Source organism: Pleurodeles waltl, chromosome 1_2, assembly GCF_031143425.1.
Source record: "Pleurodeles waltl isolate 20211129_DDA chromosome 1_2, aPleWal1.hap1.20221129, whole genome shotgun sequence".
NCBI classification, from domain to species: Eukaryota; Metazoa; Chordata; class Amphibia; order Caudata; family Salamandridae; genus Pleurodeles; species Pleurodeles waltl.
In genome coordinates, this window is record NC_090437.1 from 698,005,375 (window position 1) to 698,025,093 (window position 19,719).

Below are 19,719 nucleotides of genomic sequence, written 5' to 3' on the forward strand. Positions count from 1 at the left end.
AACCAGTGACACAGAGCTTAGGATCTCTGAGGTCCTTCATGCCCAGAATTTCAAATTGACTACCCTGTCCAGTGGTTGGTGCTAGGGGTTGTGGTGGTTGGGCTGACTGACTGGTGGATGTTCCCGGAAGAACAACCTTTGGACCTCCCTGCTCTTTGGTCGGCAGCAAAATCCTGGCTGGTGTCTGGTTGATCATGACTTGGGGGGGCCCTACGGTGTAATCTCCCATTTGCTGTCTGCCCTTGCCTCAATTCATTCTTGTGCCATTCACCGGTAAGCCTTAGTACAGTTCCAGATGTGGTGGTTAACGTTCAAGCCAGATAAGGTGGTTCTTCAGCTGCTCAGGTGTCATGTTGTCTGTTGGAGCGGAAGGAAATATCTATCAGACAAAGATTAAATAGGAACTGTGTCAATCATTATTATGCTTCATTTAGTTCAGAATATCACATGTAACATCTTTATAACCTTAAAATAACCTTTTAATATAAATTGGCCATCCATCCCAAAAAATGAACGTCTCCTAATGTAAGAAAGTACCCAGGTGTTGCCAATGTTGGCAGCTGAAATTGCATTGTCTGGCAAAATCTAGGGAGAACAATGTTAATTGAATGATTAGAAACAATACTGTTGTGTACAAATGTTACACATGTATACATGTCCCTAGTAATTGATCAATGGGGTTCCTTATGTAGCCTGCAGTGGGCTTGAGTCAATGGCCATTTTCTGCACAGTGCTGGTGGGGCAACAAGCTCGTCTGGGGCTGGCATGCACTGCATGAGCTGTGTGGGTTAATGTCTGCCCGCTGTTAACATACCTCTGTGGCATGCTTTTCTTTTTCTTAAAATAGTTAGGCTGTAGCATGGCATTAAAATATATGTGACCCTTAGAGTCATTGAGACATTATCAGCCATTAGCAAAGGAGAATCAGCCACAAACTCCTGGCATTCATGTACTGACCAACAGCTTCTCCCACATCAATACCAAGGTGATTAATGAGGTCAGCCTCCCAGCTGACCACATCTGCACAGCATCAGCTGATCCAGTTTCTTGTCCACTTTAAAGATCAGGAGCATGTGCTGTTGCACCTTCTCCCAATTTGTCTTCTGGCCCTGGCTCCAGTACCCCTGTATCACATGACCACCAATTGAAATCATGTTATGCAGGTAGGGTGGTGTGTGATTAACCACAGAAAGCCACCAAACTCCTGCTCCAACATATTTCTCGATCTCACCTCCCAGACATATCCCTGCCCCCTCCACAAAACTAAAATAACAACAATTCGACCTAAAATCCCCCAACCACCCCTAACAATACAAATTCCTTAAAAGACAAACACCCCACAAAGCAGTGAACAAAACAATACAACATACAAAACAAAGTTTTAGGACGCAACAGGGACAGCACAGATATGAACAAGACCAATAAACTGCAACACACAAAACAAATTGTAGGGGAAAGTGAAAGTAATTTCACACTTTACGCAGCATGGTAAAGCCATTGCATCATTTTACCAAATGTGTCATTTTTTTAAACTCATCCTTGGCAAAACAGACAATGAGTGATTGATACACAATGCATGTCAATGGACAATGCTGTTTTTTTTTACTCATCGGCTTGCATGTGTGTCACCCCAATGAGTCAGCCTGAATATCCATGGGTGTAGCCTTGGAAACCTCCCACAAAACCCCTGCAACACCCCCATGGCCCTGAGTAAACCAAGCCTGCCTATTGCAGTTCCTTGATTCACTCCATAGCTATGAGGCCATAATGAGCTACACAAAGTGACTTAGCATGACCTCATTGATATACCTGAGAGGCTTGTGCCCCCCTAATATCCAAAAGTAGTGAGCCACCAGTGGCGCCAGCCTCTGGTAAATATGCCCATACCTGGACACATTGGGCCAGATGTAACAAAAAAGGCATTTGCGATTTGGAAATAGCGATTTTTAAGAAATCGCTATTTCTGAGTCGCAAAATGCAATGTATCATATTTGCGATTTCTTAAAAATCGCAAATTCTAATACCGAATCGCAAATTTCGATACAGACCCCATTCGCACCCATGGGCCTGTAGGCCCATATTTGCGAATATTTTGCATTTTCCAAATTGTGAATTCCTAACTGGAATTCGCAAATTTTGGAAATGCAAACCTCAGGGTGCTGGGGGCCTAAGGCACCCTCTGCTGCACCCCAAGAAGTTTTTTAGGGACATGTATGGCGCACACATGCCAAAGGGGCATGTGTGCGTTACATGTCAATTTTAAAAATGCATTTTTAATGCATTTTTTAAATTTGCAAATGGTTACCACCAAGTTCAGATTGGTGGTAATAGCGATTCCTTAATGCCAAATTCGCATTAAGGAATTGCTTGTTACATGTGGTTTAGAAATTGCATATAAGGATTCCTTATTTGCGATTTCTTATTTAGAGAATCGCAATTTGCGAGTCTCTAAACAGGCTTTAGATTCCTTAAATTTGCGTTGCGAATACCTTTCATAAATACTGAAAGGCATTTTTGCATTCGCAAACGGGCATTCGCACCGTTTGCGAATGCAAAAAGGCTTGATATATCTGGCCCATTGCTATCCTAGGATGTGGTATGGATGCATTACCTACTCTGGGAATGACATATACTGGCTGGTTCAGCCAGTCTACAATGTATGTGGCATCTGGAGTACACATTGACTGCCTAGATATGTAATGTATGCGGCTAGGTATAGATGACACATGTTGATATGTACAAAACAACATTTACCTTAGAGTAATGCCCAACACCCACCATAGCCTGTTGTGGTACACATACATTGGCTGTAAGGGCTTGGGTCTGGAAGAATGCGTGTGGCACATGCACAGTACTAATGCACATTAATGTTTGCCTCAATTATTTACCTATATTTTGGTGATCATAAGGCCAGCTTCAGTAGCCAAAACAAGTCTGATTTATTCTAAGGAGGTATGTTTACAATTTGCCAGCATCACATGTTTTTCTGTATAAAGTGGTGAATTGAACTTAGGATGTGGGTATGCATTCACAAAAGGTGGTCATCTGGGTATTTAATGACACATTCTGCCACTCTGGTCTGGAATACATTAGTCCATGGTTCCTAGACAGAAGTTACCTTGCATATAGTCATTGCTTCAAAGCAATTGTTTCATTTTCTAAAACTTTGTGTCATGCTTTTACAAACGGACATAGAAGGGGCTGTAGGTGTGACCTCATTGTTTGTATCTGAGTGAGACACACCAACATGGTAACACACATCCCTGGTGGTTCCACTTGTATCCTTGCCTAGTGATGCAAGTGTATAATCATTGGTTCTAGGTAGCCAATCCTGCACCGGCAGAGTTGAGAAATCCACATTTAAATGTGTTATGTGAGATGCCACAATCAATTTACTATCTGCTTGCAGATTTTGATGTAGCATATGTACACTGCATGGATTCCCATGCACGTCAGATGTGCCTCTGTTCACAGTCATCAGACTATGACTATGGTTCACTCTACTGTCCTCAACAAGTATGAGGATGTACAAATGGCTGGATGTGCAACACACACGCAGTCATTGCACACTGTTTACATTTGCACACCCTTTGGATTGTGGTAGGATGTCTGATGATCAGTACACTGCACCAGCACACATACTCACAATGTGTTCAAACTGTGCCATATTGCTATCTTTGTTTGTGTATGTCTTCCCAACTGACATGCATTTGGCACATGTTGAAACGCACACGTTTTTATATACAAGATGTTGTCCTGCGGTGTTTGTTACACATTGCAACATACCTTTGTAAAGGACCAATAGCTATTAGTTGCGATGCAAGTGTTTTGATGAGTACAATGACTATGAAGTAAGATAGTTTACACAATGGTAGTGTTCATAAGTTTATTGACATTTTGGAACACTTTTTTGAAGAAGTCCATATATTTGTATCCATTTATATGACTCATGCGTCAGAAAAAAAAGTCTGTACTATGTTGTTTTTCTGACGTGTCCTGGCAATTGTAGGTACATTTTGGACTTGGTCCTCATCTTCCCTATCCATATTTCCCTCGTCCCATGGGACATTGGTGTGCACACAAATGTTGTGTGATATACAGCACACAAGGATGATTTTACATACCAGAGGGGGGAGTAGAGCAAGGTGCCAGGCTTATGGTGGCATCCAGGACGGAGGGTAAGAATGCCAAAAAGGATTTCTGGATTATTCCTCTTACTCCGGCTGTGGTTGTTTGGAATGAGCCAGGCATTAGCATGTGGAATTCTGCCATCAGCTTGGACTGCAGAGGAATGATGGTGCTCCTCTGGGATGTTGGCTGCAGCCTTGGTACAATCTGATTCAGGAGATGGATGATGAACTCCCTCTTGAGCTTGTAGTAAGTAATGACCTTCTCCTCCCTCAGGTCAATGAGGGTATCCTCTGGCAGTAGACACGCTTGTTTCTCCTGTGCTGCCTCCATGGTGGTGGTGGAGGTCAATCAATCAATCAGTTTTTGTAAATCGCGGCTACTCACCCATGAAAGTCTCAAGGCACTGGGGGAGTGGGTGGGGGATAGAGAGTGGGGAGAGGGATCATCCGAAGAGTGACATCCTGAGGTTCTTCCTGAAGATGGTGAGTGATGGGCTTTGTCTGAGGTGCAGGGAAGTTGTTCCAGCTCTTTGCTATGATATAGGTGAAGGATCGTTCTCCGTCTGTGGTTTTATGAATGCGAGGGATGGAGGCCAGGGCCAGCTGGGCACCGCGGAGGGATCTGGCAGGGGTGTGGAAGGAGACGCAGTGGTTCAGGTAGGCTGGTCATGCATTGTGCATGTCCTTGTACGTGTGGGTGAGTAGCTTGAAGGTGATTTGTTTCTCGACCGACAGCCAGTGGAAGGTCTTCAGGTGTTGGGAGATATGTTCTCAGCGTGTGAGGTCCAGAATGAGTCTGGCAGTGGCGTTCTGGATGAGTTGTAGTTTTATGAAGATCTAGTTGAGGTGCCGGCCTAGAGGGCCTTTCCGTAGTCGAGCTTGCTTGAGACTAAGATGTGGTGGTCATCTCAGTGCTTCTAGCTGCAGTATGAGCACCTCCATGGTGTAGTTGAGATTGTCATATAGCTTTGAGTATGTTCTGTTTATGTACCAGTGCCAATGTGTCATTTCTTATGCCTAGGTTGCCAATGCACAGGAATTTTGATGCATGTTGGACCTTTAGCATCGTTTGCCAACGATACATCACTTTCCTAAAAACTTGTAAAGATCGATGTGTCGGCCCTGGATTGGATTTAACAGGGAAAGCCCACCTTGCATATGTTTACCATTACCTGGCGCAGTCAGTTTAATCACAGGAAATAAACAATGCAGGCCACCAAAAAGTGACACATTGTGCCTAATGAGTCACTTTGTAAATATGGAGCACGGAATGCACTACCGCTGCATCAAAAAACATATGCATCAGTGGTGCAAGTTCCTTGTAAATATGTCCCTATGTGTATTTGTATATGACTATCCTTTGACCCTTTTGGTGATTTATGGTATCATAGTAGCTACAATGCAAAACAGCCTTCGAAGAGGGAGTTAGAGATGTCCCGCAGGCAGGGTTTTGGACAATGTCAAAACTGAGGTTTGGCTCACCTTGATTTCTACTCATGAAGTATTTGTAATCCTTTTGCTCACAGGTTTCTGATTTCTGATATATTGCTTGGCAGTTCACAGAAAAAGTTATCAGGTGGATTTGTTGAGATTTTCAATACACCTAACTCCAGATACAATTAGATATTTACTTATTTCAAAGGCAAAAATAAATCTCTATTCAGGATGGGAATGGGGAGAAATCACCTTCTCAGTTGTTGGAAATGGAGAAGGAAAAGCTTTTCACATCTATGAAGAAATAAAAAGGCTTACAATTCAATGCATATTTATGTTGCATTTACATGTGTAAATGTACATCTTGTATATTTACATGTGATTAAACAGCAACATGCTAAAGTACCACTGAAAGCTTCTCAAACCTTTTGTTGGTGAAGCATCTCCCAGTAGACCTTAGGGTACAAGAGACACTTGTTATATTTATAAACATGATGAAAACACAGCTATTCAAATAATAAATCGACTGAACTTCATCCTAAAAGCCTCATCAGCTGCCAATATATTTTTCTAATAATTTCTCTCTCGAAAACCTCCCTCTCTCTCTTTCTACCTGACCTCCACTGCACCTTGTTGCTGGATGTAAACTCTCACTTCTGCTTCATCTTCCTTTGCTCTTCTTCTTCTTATCTCTGCCCCCCATGACATGCCTTTCTCCTATCCTCAAATGTTGTCCTTTGCTGGCTATACTCTTTTCAGGTTTGTTAAGTTTTCTATGTGGTTTATCTTGAAGTTATCTTCATCACGTTTAGTCAATGTCTCAGGTCCTTGGAAAAGGAGACTGGCACATAAATTGATGTTTTTGTACCAATGTTGTGGAAAGCTTCGTGTCTTCCTGGTAATCAGAAATGTACTCACCATGTAGGCGGAGACAGTGGTGCTTGAACAACTTTGAGAGTGGAGGTGCTGCCATCAATGGTACATCACTAAAGTCATACAGGATTGTGAAAAATCCAAGCATCACACAAACAAGAAGTATAGAAAATGAGAAATGCCAATTCAGCAGGAGAGTGGTAAGTGTGTGGTATTTAGCCTGAGGTGCACTTTGGTGCACACCTTCACAAATATATTACTAAAGCATGATGTGGTTGTGTGCAGTCATTTACAGACAGCACATTTCCCATTGAAATGGCACCACAATTTGTTGTATCATGCAGTTTCACTAATAAAAGTAATAATGCATGGATGCAGCAATCCCTGTATAAAAACCTGTCTCTTATTTCTTTATAATGGGCAACTTGTAAAACACTAAGTCACCAATTACAAAAAATGTGTTTGCCTCTCAACAGTAATAACTTATGACAGTTATGTTCTGATGTCACAATGCCTGCTGCCAGAGCCAGCAGACCAGGGAAAACACAGGTCAGCTCACGGAGCACAATTAAAGCCCTTGTTTAAAGAACAAAACCAAAACAATGCTTTTCAATTTTTCAGATTTTTTTTTCTAGCTGTATATTGAGAAGCAGAAAGCAGATATCTATGGATCTGTGTACTTTATCCATTATATAGGACACAAACGATAATGTGCAAAAATCAGGCTTCATGAAATATTTATTATTTGTACATCACCAAGTAATGTGTCTTTATTTGTTTTGAATATATTAAAGTCTTTGTTTCCAACACACTTCATAATTACAAAAATGTGCTTCATTTGTGCTTTCCTAAATACAGACATGTTTTGAAATATCTGTACTGTTCTTTTACAGGTCTATACATACTATTGTATGTTAGAAAAAGGGAGATTCCACAGCTTTCCTTTTACACTCCCAGTACTCCAGCATTATTACCACATAGTTCACTTTAAAATTCCTTTAAATTTGTAGTAAGAGAAACACAAGTAAATATCAATGTTGAAAGAATATGCAGCAGTTTGCCAGAAGACATAACTTGACATTTGACCCCTGTGTTTAAACAGATAGAAAATGTGGCAAGACAAAAACAAACTTTAAATGATTTTTATTGCTCAGTAACCTTCTGAACTTCCACGACCTTTGAAGCAACATACTGGGGTGAATTACTGACTACTTTTTATAAAATGCCAAATAGTGTTCACACTGTGAGCTTCAATGTTTCAATATGACTTGCAGTTTTTTGTGTTTTTCGAAAAATATTCATTCCATCAGAAACCTGTCCCCTTCAGGCAAGTAGGTCGAACCTTTGGATTCAGATGAGATCCTTCTGGGATCCACAGGGGTGTGGGGTAATCTGTGTCATTCATATGGCCTAACCATTCCATTATTTTTAAATAGTCATAAAAAGCGACACCTTTGTATATTTTCAGTTTCTTGGTTACAGAGATAGTAAGTGTAGATTTTTATTCCCAATGGGAGATTTTATCATGCCTCTTCTATGTAACCAGCATATACATTATCCTTTACTCCTTGGTATAGATGTTTCTAGCTTCTTTTATTGACCGTGACCTGGAAATTAAATACTAGTGTTGATGGCAATGGAGCTGGAGCAGAGCTAATCCTTTCCCTGGTGTAATCATGTATCGGTCCCTGGTTGGAAAGTATGTTAAAATTTCTTCTCAAGAGGGAAACATGACTTCATGCCTGGAAGCAAACATTTTCGTTTGCAACTAAAGCCTTGTGGGAGGGCCTCATTAACCAGAGGCACACCGTTCATGTATCTGACACCTCAGTTACAATAGCCACCACGTCATCTAAAAAGCACAGCCACGACTATCCACTGCCACCCCTACAACCTCTGTCTCACTACTACATCGGTAAAATAGAACTGTGCTTAATTCGGTTTCATGCTCATGAAGTACTGAGGCATTGTTCCAGTATATAAAGGGTCAGTTTCTCCAAGGCGTCACTGATTTACTCCCACATACTTTATAACTGCATTTGGACTACACTTTGGATTTGTTGGAATTCAGGGACGATTACAGGAGCGTAACAGAGAAATTGTGACAGATGTAGTTCTGGAATTATTGGCCGAATTTGAAGATGTTCATCTGCCTGCCATCTTCTCACGTTTGTGAGTCTGACATAAAACTCTTTAGCGATTGACACACCCTTGATTTTCAGAACGTATTTTATAATTCACTGACATTTACATTTCTGTCCATCATGTACATGAAACTACTTGAATGTGTGTTATGATTTCTAGCCTGGTCTTTAAATATTACTATTGTAATAAAAATGTATTAGGCTGCTTTTATGCTTAATGGTCTTCTTAATTTTGGTGGTCGCAGTGCAAAAATGATCCTTCTTTATGCACTTCCTTTCGATATATTTCAGTTATTATTTCTGATTCAAAAACATTTGTTCTATTTTTATGGTACTTGGTGTCTGACAGAATGACAATCAGTCAGGTTTATTACATTGTAATCAATACGGTTTTGTCCCAGGGTGGGTATTATTGGTTAGCATTTTTGATATTTGGTTACTCATATATTGAGACAATATATACCATTTCCTTTGTGTACAATATCATTTGACGTGAAGAAGGCCGTCAGTCCGGTCAGTTGGACTTTTTTCTCTGTCTGGGTGCTATGCGTTCGATAGGCTTTACAGATTACTTTTGACAGCTACGCAGATGCTTTATGGAAGTTTAACAGCTGAAGTATGCATCAGCAGCAAGGTAGGCCATCCATTTTCACTTTATAGAGGTACGAGGCTGGGGCGATCCCTTTCACCTGAATTTATTGCAATTTATATTGAACCACTGGCAATTAGGCTATGCCATTTCGTCTTTTTTCGCCCCATTTGAGATAAATTGCAAATGCTTTTTCGTCCTGGGAAGCTTAACTAGAGATCCCGAACTAGAGACAAAACAGATGAGCAACCAAACCACGCTTCTAAACTTGTCTTAATAGAGGGAGTAAGGCGTGATGAGTCTTCCTACTGAACTACTGCCAACATCATTTATCTTTGAAAGCTTCCAAATTTGCGAGTTAGCAGATTTTACCATCTGGCATCTTTACTTCACTTGACATCACTTGAATACATTTAACGCAGCAAATAAAAAATGTCCTAGTTATGACAGATTTCTATTTACATATTTCCACGTTGATTGGCAAAATGATTTCTCCCAAACTCATTTTGATCACTTTTCGTTTGAGTATACAAACTCAAGCACTGGTAAGGAGCTTCAATTTTAAATCACTTTGTAGTAATGATCCTAGAGGGTGGAATTAGAACCTATGGAGAGTGGTGGATTCTAGAATGGAAAAGGAGAGAAGGAGCTGGAAACTGGAGGGTGAGGAGCTCTTACTGGGGGTTGATCACAATATTACTTTATCCTGGAAACTATTCAAATAAAGGATTATTTCTTTCCATGTACCGTGGAGTCTGTACATATTTTGGCAACGAGGGTCTCTGTGCAGGGGGCAGAGAGTGAGAAGAATTGATACCCCCCAACCCCTGGATCAGCAATCTAGAAAAAAGAAAGTTTATGTAGAAGGGAATCGTACAGCATATCCAAGGAAATGAAGAGAAGATTATATGAGAAGCGTACATAATAGTGAGTTTCCATTACTTTAAGAACTTTAAACTTAGGCTTCCAACTGTTGGAGATCCTCTGATTAGTCTTCCTGTTTCAATTTTTTTAAAATTATATCAGAGAGATTCTCTCCGTGTTATCGCTGCTATACTAACTCCGATTGTTTTCAAAAGGGAAAAGAAAGTATTTTTAAAATTTGTATTGTTGTTACGGCTAATTTGGCTGCCGGTTGAAAACGGTTCGAAACGATGTGACTACAGCGCGAGCTGTCTCTCGCGCACGATTCATGTATAAACAAACTGCGGCGCGCGTAGCACATCAAAGGCCAGAGATCAGGCAGCACAATTTGATCGAAGTCAATATGCGGCGCGCGCAGTGAACGCGGCGTGCTGAATGAACTTAATCTTCCTTGGTGTGCAGATTGTGCACAATAGCTAAATACTCTACATTGAAAAACGGAAGACACGTCTTACATGCTTACGAGGCTAATACTTCACATTGGAAAACGGAAGACACGTTTTACATGCTTACCTAGTGTGGGTGCCTTCCAGTAGCTCTTCTTCTCCGAAAGTTAGACATGACATGAAAACAAAAGAAGGACTAAAGAATCTGATTTGAATAAAAGGGAGAAGAGACTACAGAGAAGGATTAAATAAAAGGACTACAGAAATGGACTAAGAAAAAGGATTAAAAAAAAAAACATTTCTACTAAAATAATAGCGGTTAATTATTTTAGATTGTTATTTTACTTAATTATTTTGGATTGTTATTTTAGTAAATGTTGGTAGTTTGTTATTTTATTATTTTATTCGCAGGTATGGCTGAACAAAGTATTTCTGCTCCACCGTGTTTCTTACCAGTACCAGGCGAACCATCCATTCCGTGGAAGAGGTGGGAAAACATTTTTATCACTTACTTGTTAGCAATTGGAGGAGACAAATATAGTCCTCTTAGAAAACAGGCGATCTTACTGCATCATTTAGGAACTGAAGGCAGGAGGATATATGACGACTTGCCAGAGGTATCTTTGGGTATTGGTGAAGGACAACCTATAAATCTTTATGATATGTCTTTACTAATGTTGGCAAAACACTTTACGCCAAAAATTAGTGTTGTATTTGAACGTCATAAGTTTTTTTCGCGTGTTCAAGGTTTAGATGAGGATGTGATGACTTATGTAGCTGCACTAAGCGGGTTAGCAGTAACATGTAACTTTCAGGATTTAACTGATTCTCTCATTCGTGACCAAATAGTGCGATGCACTAATAACAAAAAGGTGAAAGAGAGACTGCTATCTATTGACCCTTCGTTAGAGGAGTCAATACAAATAGCAAGGAGCATGGAGCATACTGAGGCCTGGATGAAAGGAATTGAATCTAAAACACATATGAGAGAATCAGCTAAAGAGAGCACAATAGAAGTGGAACAACTTAAAACAGTGAGACATGAGAAAGGTACTACTAGTAACATGGGAGAGAAGAAAAATTTGAATATATTATGCTATAGGTGTGGGTGTCCGGGACACATTGCTTCAAGTCCTGTATGTTCTGCGCGTACTCTGTCATGCAGAACGTGCGGAAGGCGTGGTCATTTGGCCAAAGTGTGTAGGGCAAAAGGAAAAGTGTGGAATAAAAGTGTTAAATCTATAGATAACACACAAGGGGAACATGAAGAAGAGATTGTTCTAACTATCAATAGTATATCAGAGAACAACTTCCGTGATGTTGAATCAGAAGACTGTGTGAATCTAAAGCGTGAAAGCCAATGTGAATTAAAGAAACCTCATTTTGATGTAACACTTAAGACTAAGATTGTAAGGATGCTAGTTGATTCTGGGAGTTTGTATACTTTAATATCTAAAGAGGTTTATGAAGGAATACTAAGGCAAAAAATTTGAAGATTTGCAGACTGCGGATGTGAAAGCAGTGGGGTATGGTGGTAAAAGAATTGACATTGTGGGAATGAGATGGATGGACATTATCTTCAAAGGGAACGGTGTACATGGGAAGGTATATGTGACTCATGAAAGATCGAATTTATTAGGATGGAGACATCAGAAAGATCTAAATATTGTTCTCAATCCCAACGCAACTGAACCAGTCATAGTTGTGGAAGATTCAAATGAAGAGTATATGGGAATTCAAGGATCTGCGGAGGAATGGAGAGAGAAATTAATGGAAAAGTTTCCAAAAGTTTTTACTGAGAGACTTGGAAAATTGAAAAAGTTCACACACCGAATAATTTAAAAAAAAAACCTGTTCCGGTTGTTCACAAAGTAAGATCAATACCGTATATGATGAGAGAACCTCTTCAACAGGAAATTGATAGACTATTGCGGGAAAAAATAATGGAACCAATAAAATCGTCGGAGTGGTTAGCACCGATTGTTGTAGCACCCAAGGATGGAAACAAGATTTGTTTATGCATAGACTTGAGGGACCTGAATAAGAACATTTCGGTTGATAGGCAGCCTTTGCTGAACATCACAGAGATGTTAAGTATGATGGGTGGTGGCAAAGTATTTAGCGTCCTGGACATGTTGGCAGCTTACCATCAAGTTAACCTACATCCAGATTCATGTCCATTGACTTCTTTTGTAACACCTTTAGGTGCCTATCGTTACTGTAGAATGCCATTTGGGCTAGCATCCGCATCTGCTGTATTTCAGCGTATTATGCATAATATTTTTGAAGGCATGAAGAATGTATTGTGCTTCCAAGACGATAATATAATAGTTGGGAGGTCTATAGAAGAGCATGATGAATTGATTGAAAAAGTGTTGGAGAGAATTGAGAATCATGGGTTGACAGTGAAGAAGGAAAAATGCCAGTTGAGAAAGAGTAGTGTGAACTATTTGGGTCATGAAGTATCTGCAGATGTTATAAAGCAAAAAAAATGTATTGTGAGGGCGATTAGTGAAGCCCCGAAACCATCTAACAAAGATCAACTTAAATCATTTCTGGGGTTGGCAGAATATTGTTCAAAATTTGTGCATGATTTCACTTGAGTTGTAGAACCCATGAGATTGCTATTAAAGAAAGGAGCAGTGTTTGAGTGGGGAACTGAATGTGAATTGGCTTTTGATAAGATTAAGAAATCTATTGCCTGCGCGCCTACCCTGGGACATTTTGATGTGAATAAGAAAACAATCTTAATGACAGATGCCAGTGGTGTAGGGTTGGGTGCAGTTCTCATACAAGTTGTGGACAAGGAAGAAAGAGTCATCGGGTTTGCATCCCGCAGGCCACAAGGGGCAGAATGTTCGTACTCAGCAATTGAGAAGGAGGCGTTGGCTTGTTGTTGGGGTATTAACCATTATAGATATTATTTGTGGGGTCTGCCTTTTGTGAATCGTATGGATCATAAACCTTTACTTCAGGTTTTCAAGAGTGGTCGAGGGTTGGAAGGAAGTATGACACCCAGAAGTTCGAGGTGGTTGATTAATATCGACTTCAATTTTGTTGTGGGATTTGTGAGGGGTAAGAAAAATCTTGTGGCAGATTGCTTGTCACGCATGCCGATCGATGAACATCCTGAGGAAGCTTCAGTATTAAGTGAGATGGAAGCAGAAACATTTTTGAGAGATGATGAACTTACTTTAAACCAAGAAGAGTGGGAGAACGCCTTGGTTGATGATAAGGAGTATGATGAGCTAAAGAAATGTATAAGTGGTTCTGGTCACATAGGAGGTGATTTGCAGAATTTGAAACAATATTTAGAGGTAAAAGATGAAATAAGTGTGCATGGTCAAAAGGTATTTAGACGTGGGAAAGTGGTACCACCTATGAAGCTAAGGATGAGGTTGATAAAAATTGTTCACGAGGGTCATTTAGGAAGGAGTTTGACAAAGAGAAGGTTAAGACATTCGTATTGGTGGCCTGGGATGGACAAGGATGTGGAGCGAGTTGTGAGCGAGTGTGCAGCGTGTGCAAATAGTGACAAATCTAGGATTGTTAGACAGCCACCTATGGGATGTGTACAATTCCCTGCGAGACCATGGGAGAAATTGGCTTTGGATTTTATTGGTCCTGTGGATAAACTTGGAAGAAGAAATCGGTTCTTAGTAGTCTTGGTGGATTACCACAGTAAATGGTTTGTAGTCAAGAGCATGGAACATATTACGACTAACAATGTTATCGAATTCCTTAGGAGTATGTTTTTGGAGGAAGGTACACCCAAAGTTTTAGTTACTGACAATGGGGTGCAATTGGTCTCTGAGAGAATGACAGAGTTCCTCACTGGATTGGGAATTAAACATGAGAAGGTTGCCTTATTTAGGCCGCAAGCTAATGGTTTGGTAGTAAGAATGAATCGAATTGTCATGGAAAATATTCAATTGTATTTAGCTAATGGACTGGAATGGAGGGAAGAACTGAATAAGATGATGTGGGCACATAGAGTGACACCGCAATGCCGTAACGGGGGTGGCACCATTTGTTGCTCTCAAAGGGAGAGAACCAGCGACGAAAGAGTCTCCTTGGTGGTTGCGTGAAAAGAAACAAGTGTGGGTGGATCGTGAAAGAATGAGGGTGAGAGTGATGGATTGTCAAGAACGTAACAAGTTGAACTATGATACGAGAAGGAAAGTGAAAGACAATGGTATAGAGGTAGGTGATTGGGTGAGAGTAAAGAAATATGGTATGATAAAGAAGGGGGAAAGTAGGTTTTGTGAACCGCAAAAGGTTGTGAAAATATTTAAATCTGTAGTTAGGTTGGACAATGGGAGAGAATGGAGTATGGGAAATTTGTGCAAAGTTGAGTAGGTTGTGATGTGGTTATTGAATGTATTTCCTGTTAGTGAATATATTTCATACTGACATTAACTTGTAAATAGCACATGTTTAAAAAAGTATTTGTTTGGTATTGTTTATGTTCACACATTATTATGATGTATGGGGGGAAGATGGTGTAGTAATGATCCTAGAGGGTGGAATTAGAACCTATGGAGAGTGGTGGATTCTAGAATGGAAAAGGAGAGAAGGAGCTGGAAACTGGAGGGTGAGGAGCTCTTACTGGGGGTTGATCACAATATTACTTTATCCTGGAAACTATTCAAATAAAGGATTATTTCTTTCCATGTACCGTGGAGTCTGTACACACTTGCTTTGATTTGAACGGCTAGCGTGACTAGATTAGGTATTCCAGACTGTCCGTTGACACTTCATTGAAGGTAAATCAGCAGCTATTTTGGAACTGAGCAAACATTTAATACAGATTCTGGGACAGCTCACAAAGCATTTTTGATTTGTGCTAATACATGCCCTTGGTTTGAGGAAAAAATTCTTGGTGCAAACACCTTTTACCACGATATTATAAAAGCAAATTTGTGGAGAGGGTAATGTGCAGTCAGAATGTTTGTACATATGCACTGTGTTGTATTGAGTTGGTATGGTGGTGTGCAGTGTTGCATTGTGTTGTTGCATTGCATTCAGTTATGACTATTTGGATGCGCTGTACTCTATGTTTTTGCTCTTTTGTTATTTTACTTTGTGACATATCAATTGCTGTGTTTTGTTGATAGCATTAGATATGCTTCACCATATGAATTTTGAGGACAAACTTACTACACGGGCTCACCTGTTACCAATTAATAGCTTCTATGGTGCATTTTAACTATGTGCCTTGCTCTTGAATAACCAGAGTCTGTCCTGCATTTTCATGTGATATTACTTAGACCCTCATTATAACCCTGACGGTGAGTGATAAAGTGGCGGTATTAGCGCCAACAGACTGGCGGTAATTACTGCCAAATTATGACCCTGGGGAGTGAGAGAACTGCTACACAGTGCACAGATTTGGGGAGCATTAGAGAAGTGGGAAGGTAGATGGACAAAGAAAAAAGATAAACGAAAATGCGATTCACAAGAAGGGTTTGAAGGTGTGGACAAGGGAGAATCAGTCAAGATGCTTCCAATGAGAGAAATTCCAGGGGGGCAGTTTGTTCATGTCCCGTGGCACAGGAGTGACATATTGTCATTTACAAACGATTACCCAAAATTGAGAGAGAAGCCTGTTGAATGGCATCAACCAAAAGAGAGATTTGTGAAGCTTTCGAAATGTTTGTGGGAAGACTTTCACACGTTCTTGGAAATAGTGATTCCAGCAGACTTGTGCGTTGAGAGTAAGAGAGCAGTAGACTGGCCAACAAGTGAACCAGAAAGGGACAATGTAACAGGTGCACCTTTACCCGAGGTAATGAAAACTTATTATAAAGTGATTGAGTTCCTGAAGACAAGTATATCTCCCAAAAACATTGATTGGCAGCAAATTGATAGAACTGTCCAAGAGTCTAAAGAATCAATACATACCTACTATGAGAGATTGTTGAAAGCATTTAAAGGATACAGTGGTAAGGAAGCAATCAAGCCGAAAGACATGTTGCATTTTGTGTTCAGATTTGTTGAAGGACTAAGACCAGAGGTGGGAAAGATGATTAATAATCATTTGATTTGCTGGCAAGCAAAACCGATTGACGAGGTGTTGCAATATGCAAAATACTGTAGTGACGAGATTGAGTTGAAACAAAAGAAATTGAAAGAAAAGGCAATGGTGATGCAAATCAAGGCAGCTCAAACAGAAGCGCAGGGAGCTTTAGTACCACCTATACCGCTGCAACAAAGGTCTGTTATGTTCCAACCTCAAATGAAGGGTAGAGGGCGTGGAATGGACACGATGCGCGGTCCAGATTTAGGAACTGTGGTTGTTCAGAATGAAATGCATGGTATGAAAAGGATGTTACTGTGGCATTTGTGCAGAAACGTGGGACACTGGAAGCAGGAGTGTCCGTTGATGGTGCAGGATGGTGTGGTTCAGCAAGGTGACATCAACACATTTCAAACTGTGAAAGTCCAGAGAATGAAGGGATTTGTTCCTAATGCTCAGAATCAAGGACAGAATTTCCTACCAGTGCAGCAAATGCAGGTGCTGGTTGCACAATTTGCTCCATTACCACCAGTACAGCAGCAGGTTCCCATGGTACCTAGACAGCAAATGCAAATACCTCAAGCCCCGATGGAACAGCAACAGGTGATGCTTACTCAACAGGTCACGGGTCAAAGGCAAGATAATATTAATAACACAGTGCACCACTTCCATTTTATTGTGAGGATGAAATAAACGAAGAATGGATGAGTGATAGTTCAGATGAATGAGCCTGTATGCTTGTTGCATCTCTAGAAGTAGTTCAGAGAGGGCCTTTTGTGAAGGAAAAAGTAATGGGTTACAAGGTCTCATTCTTGGTCGACACAGGAGCTACGTGCTCTACAGTAAGAAGCATAGAAGTCCCAAAATTACCTCTTTCAGGCAGAACAGTTCAAGTTGTAGGATTGGAAAACAGACAGTTCACAAACCCAATCACAGAGCCAGTGCAGGTTGAAATTGGAAATTATCTGGGAATGCATAGGTTTGTCGTGTGTGATTCGAGTCAAGTATCCTTACTGGGTAGAGACTAATTGTGCAAGAGCAAATGTTCCATCAACTGTTCAGATACAGGGATAGAAGTCCAGACAAATAGTGATGATGAAGAAGAGCAGGCATCCGTGATGCTAGTCAGCAATGCCTACAAAGAATACCCATTGATTACATTTTTCCCAATGTTTTCGGTGAATGAATTGCATGCAGATTTACAGGGAACTGTGAAGGAAGAAGTCTGGGACTTGACAGGAAAGGAAGTAGGTCTGATAAAGGGAGTGGAGCCAATTACAATCACTTTGAAGCTGAATGCAGTATTCCCGCAGCTTCCACAGTATAACATGCCACAGGATGTTTTGATGAAAGTGGCACAAATAATTGGAGACCTTTTAAAACAAGGAGTTTTGAAAGAAGTGCTGAGCAGCCCATGTAATTCACCGATAATGGGTTAGAAAAAGTCATGTGGGAAAGTACGAGTTGTACAAGACTTGCGAAAAGTGAATGACATGGTGGTTAAATGCTGTCCGATTGTGCCCAATCCAGCAGTGATACTGTTTGAGATTCCTTGCGATGCAGAGTGGTTCACAGTGGTAGATCTGTCACAAGCTTTCTTTTCTGTGCCTCTTCATGAAGATAGTCAGCTTCTTTTTAGTTTCAAATTCCTAGACAGAGGGGGTTATTCTAACTTTGGAGGAGGTGTTAATCCGTCCCAAAAGTGACGGAAAAGTGACGGATTTACCACCAGCCGTATTACGAGTCCATTATATCCTATGGAACTCGTAATACGGCTGGTGGTATATCCGTCACTTTACCGTCACTTTTGGGACGGATTAACACTCCTCCAAAGTTAGAATAACCCCCAGAGTCTACAGCTGGTGCAGGCTTCCACAAGGGGAGACGGAGTCACCATCTCTGTTTAATCAGATCTTGCAAAAGATTCTGGAGTCGTTGGAATTGCCATGCCAATCAACTCTTGTACAGTACATTGATGATTTGCTGATTGGATCCAGAACATGGGACGAGTGTAAGCATGACTCGATTGCCCTGTTGAATCATTTGGGAGAATATGGACATAAAGTCTCGCCTGTGAAGTTACAGTATTGTCAAAAGTCAGTGAAATATTTGAGACAACAGATTGAGAAAGGATTGAGAAGAATTTCCAGAGAGAGGATTACTTTGATATTGCAGAGAAGTCCTCCAACTTCACAGAGAGATGTCAGATTGTTTCTGGGAATGGTGGGGTACTGTAGACAGTAGATTCCAAATTTTGCTGAAATAGCCAAACCCTTGCCGCAGTTGACACATAAGGAAGTTACAGATCCTATTTCCCTAGATGGAGACCAGATGAAAGCTTTCACTGAATTGAGAGAGAGTTTGTGTAGAGCTCCAGCGTTGGGAATGCCTGATTACACAGAGCCATTCACCTTGTTTTGTCATGAACGTGATGCTTGTTCTTTGTCGAGTTTGACACAGGTCCATGGAGGTGCTTATCACCCAGTAGCTTATTTTTCAGCTACCTTGGACCCAGTTGCAGCAGCTTTACCAGGTTGTCTGCATGCAGTAGCCGCAGTTGGTCAAAGTCTTTCCCAATGTGAGGGGGTACTCATGGGATACCCTTTGATAGTAATGGTACCACACTCTGTTGAGATTTTACTGACAAGGACGAAAACACAATATTTGAAGGGAGCAAGACTGACAAGGTATGAGACGAGCATACTGGATGCTCCAAATGTAAAATTGAAAAGATGTACAGTGCTGAATCCACCAACATTGCTTCCAAGTGATACTGTTGAAATTGAAAAAGAGGAAGATATTGAACACGATTGTCTTGAAGTAACTGAACTGTGTACAAAACCGAGGTCTGATATTCGAGACACACGTTTAGAGGAAAATGACCAAATTGTTTTTGTTGATAGTCCATGCCTCAGAGATGGAACAGGCACACTGGGAGCAGGATATGCAGTGTGCACAATTACAAGCACATTAGAAGCTTCATGGCTTTCAGGTGTGTATTCTGCGCAAGTGGCAGAACTAGTAGCTCTTACTAGGGCTTGCTATGTCTCTGCAAAGTTAAGAGTCACAATTTACACTGATAGTCAATATGGATTTGGAATTGTTCATGATTTTGGCCAATTGTGGTCACAGCACCTCAACTGGAACTCCAGTGAGAAATGGCGACCGGATAAAAGAGTTGTTGTACGCAATTCAGTTGCCTGAAGAAATTGCTGTGGTG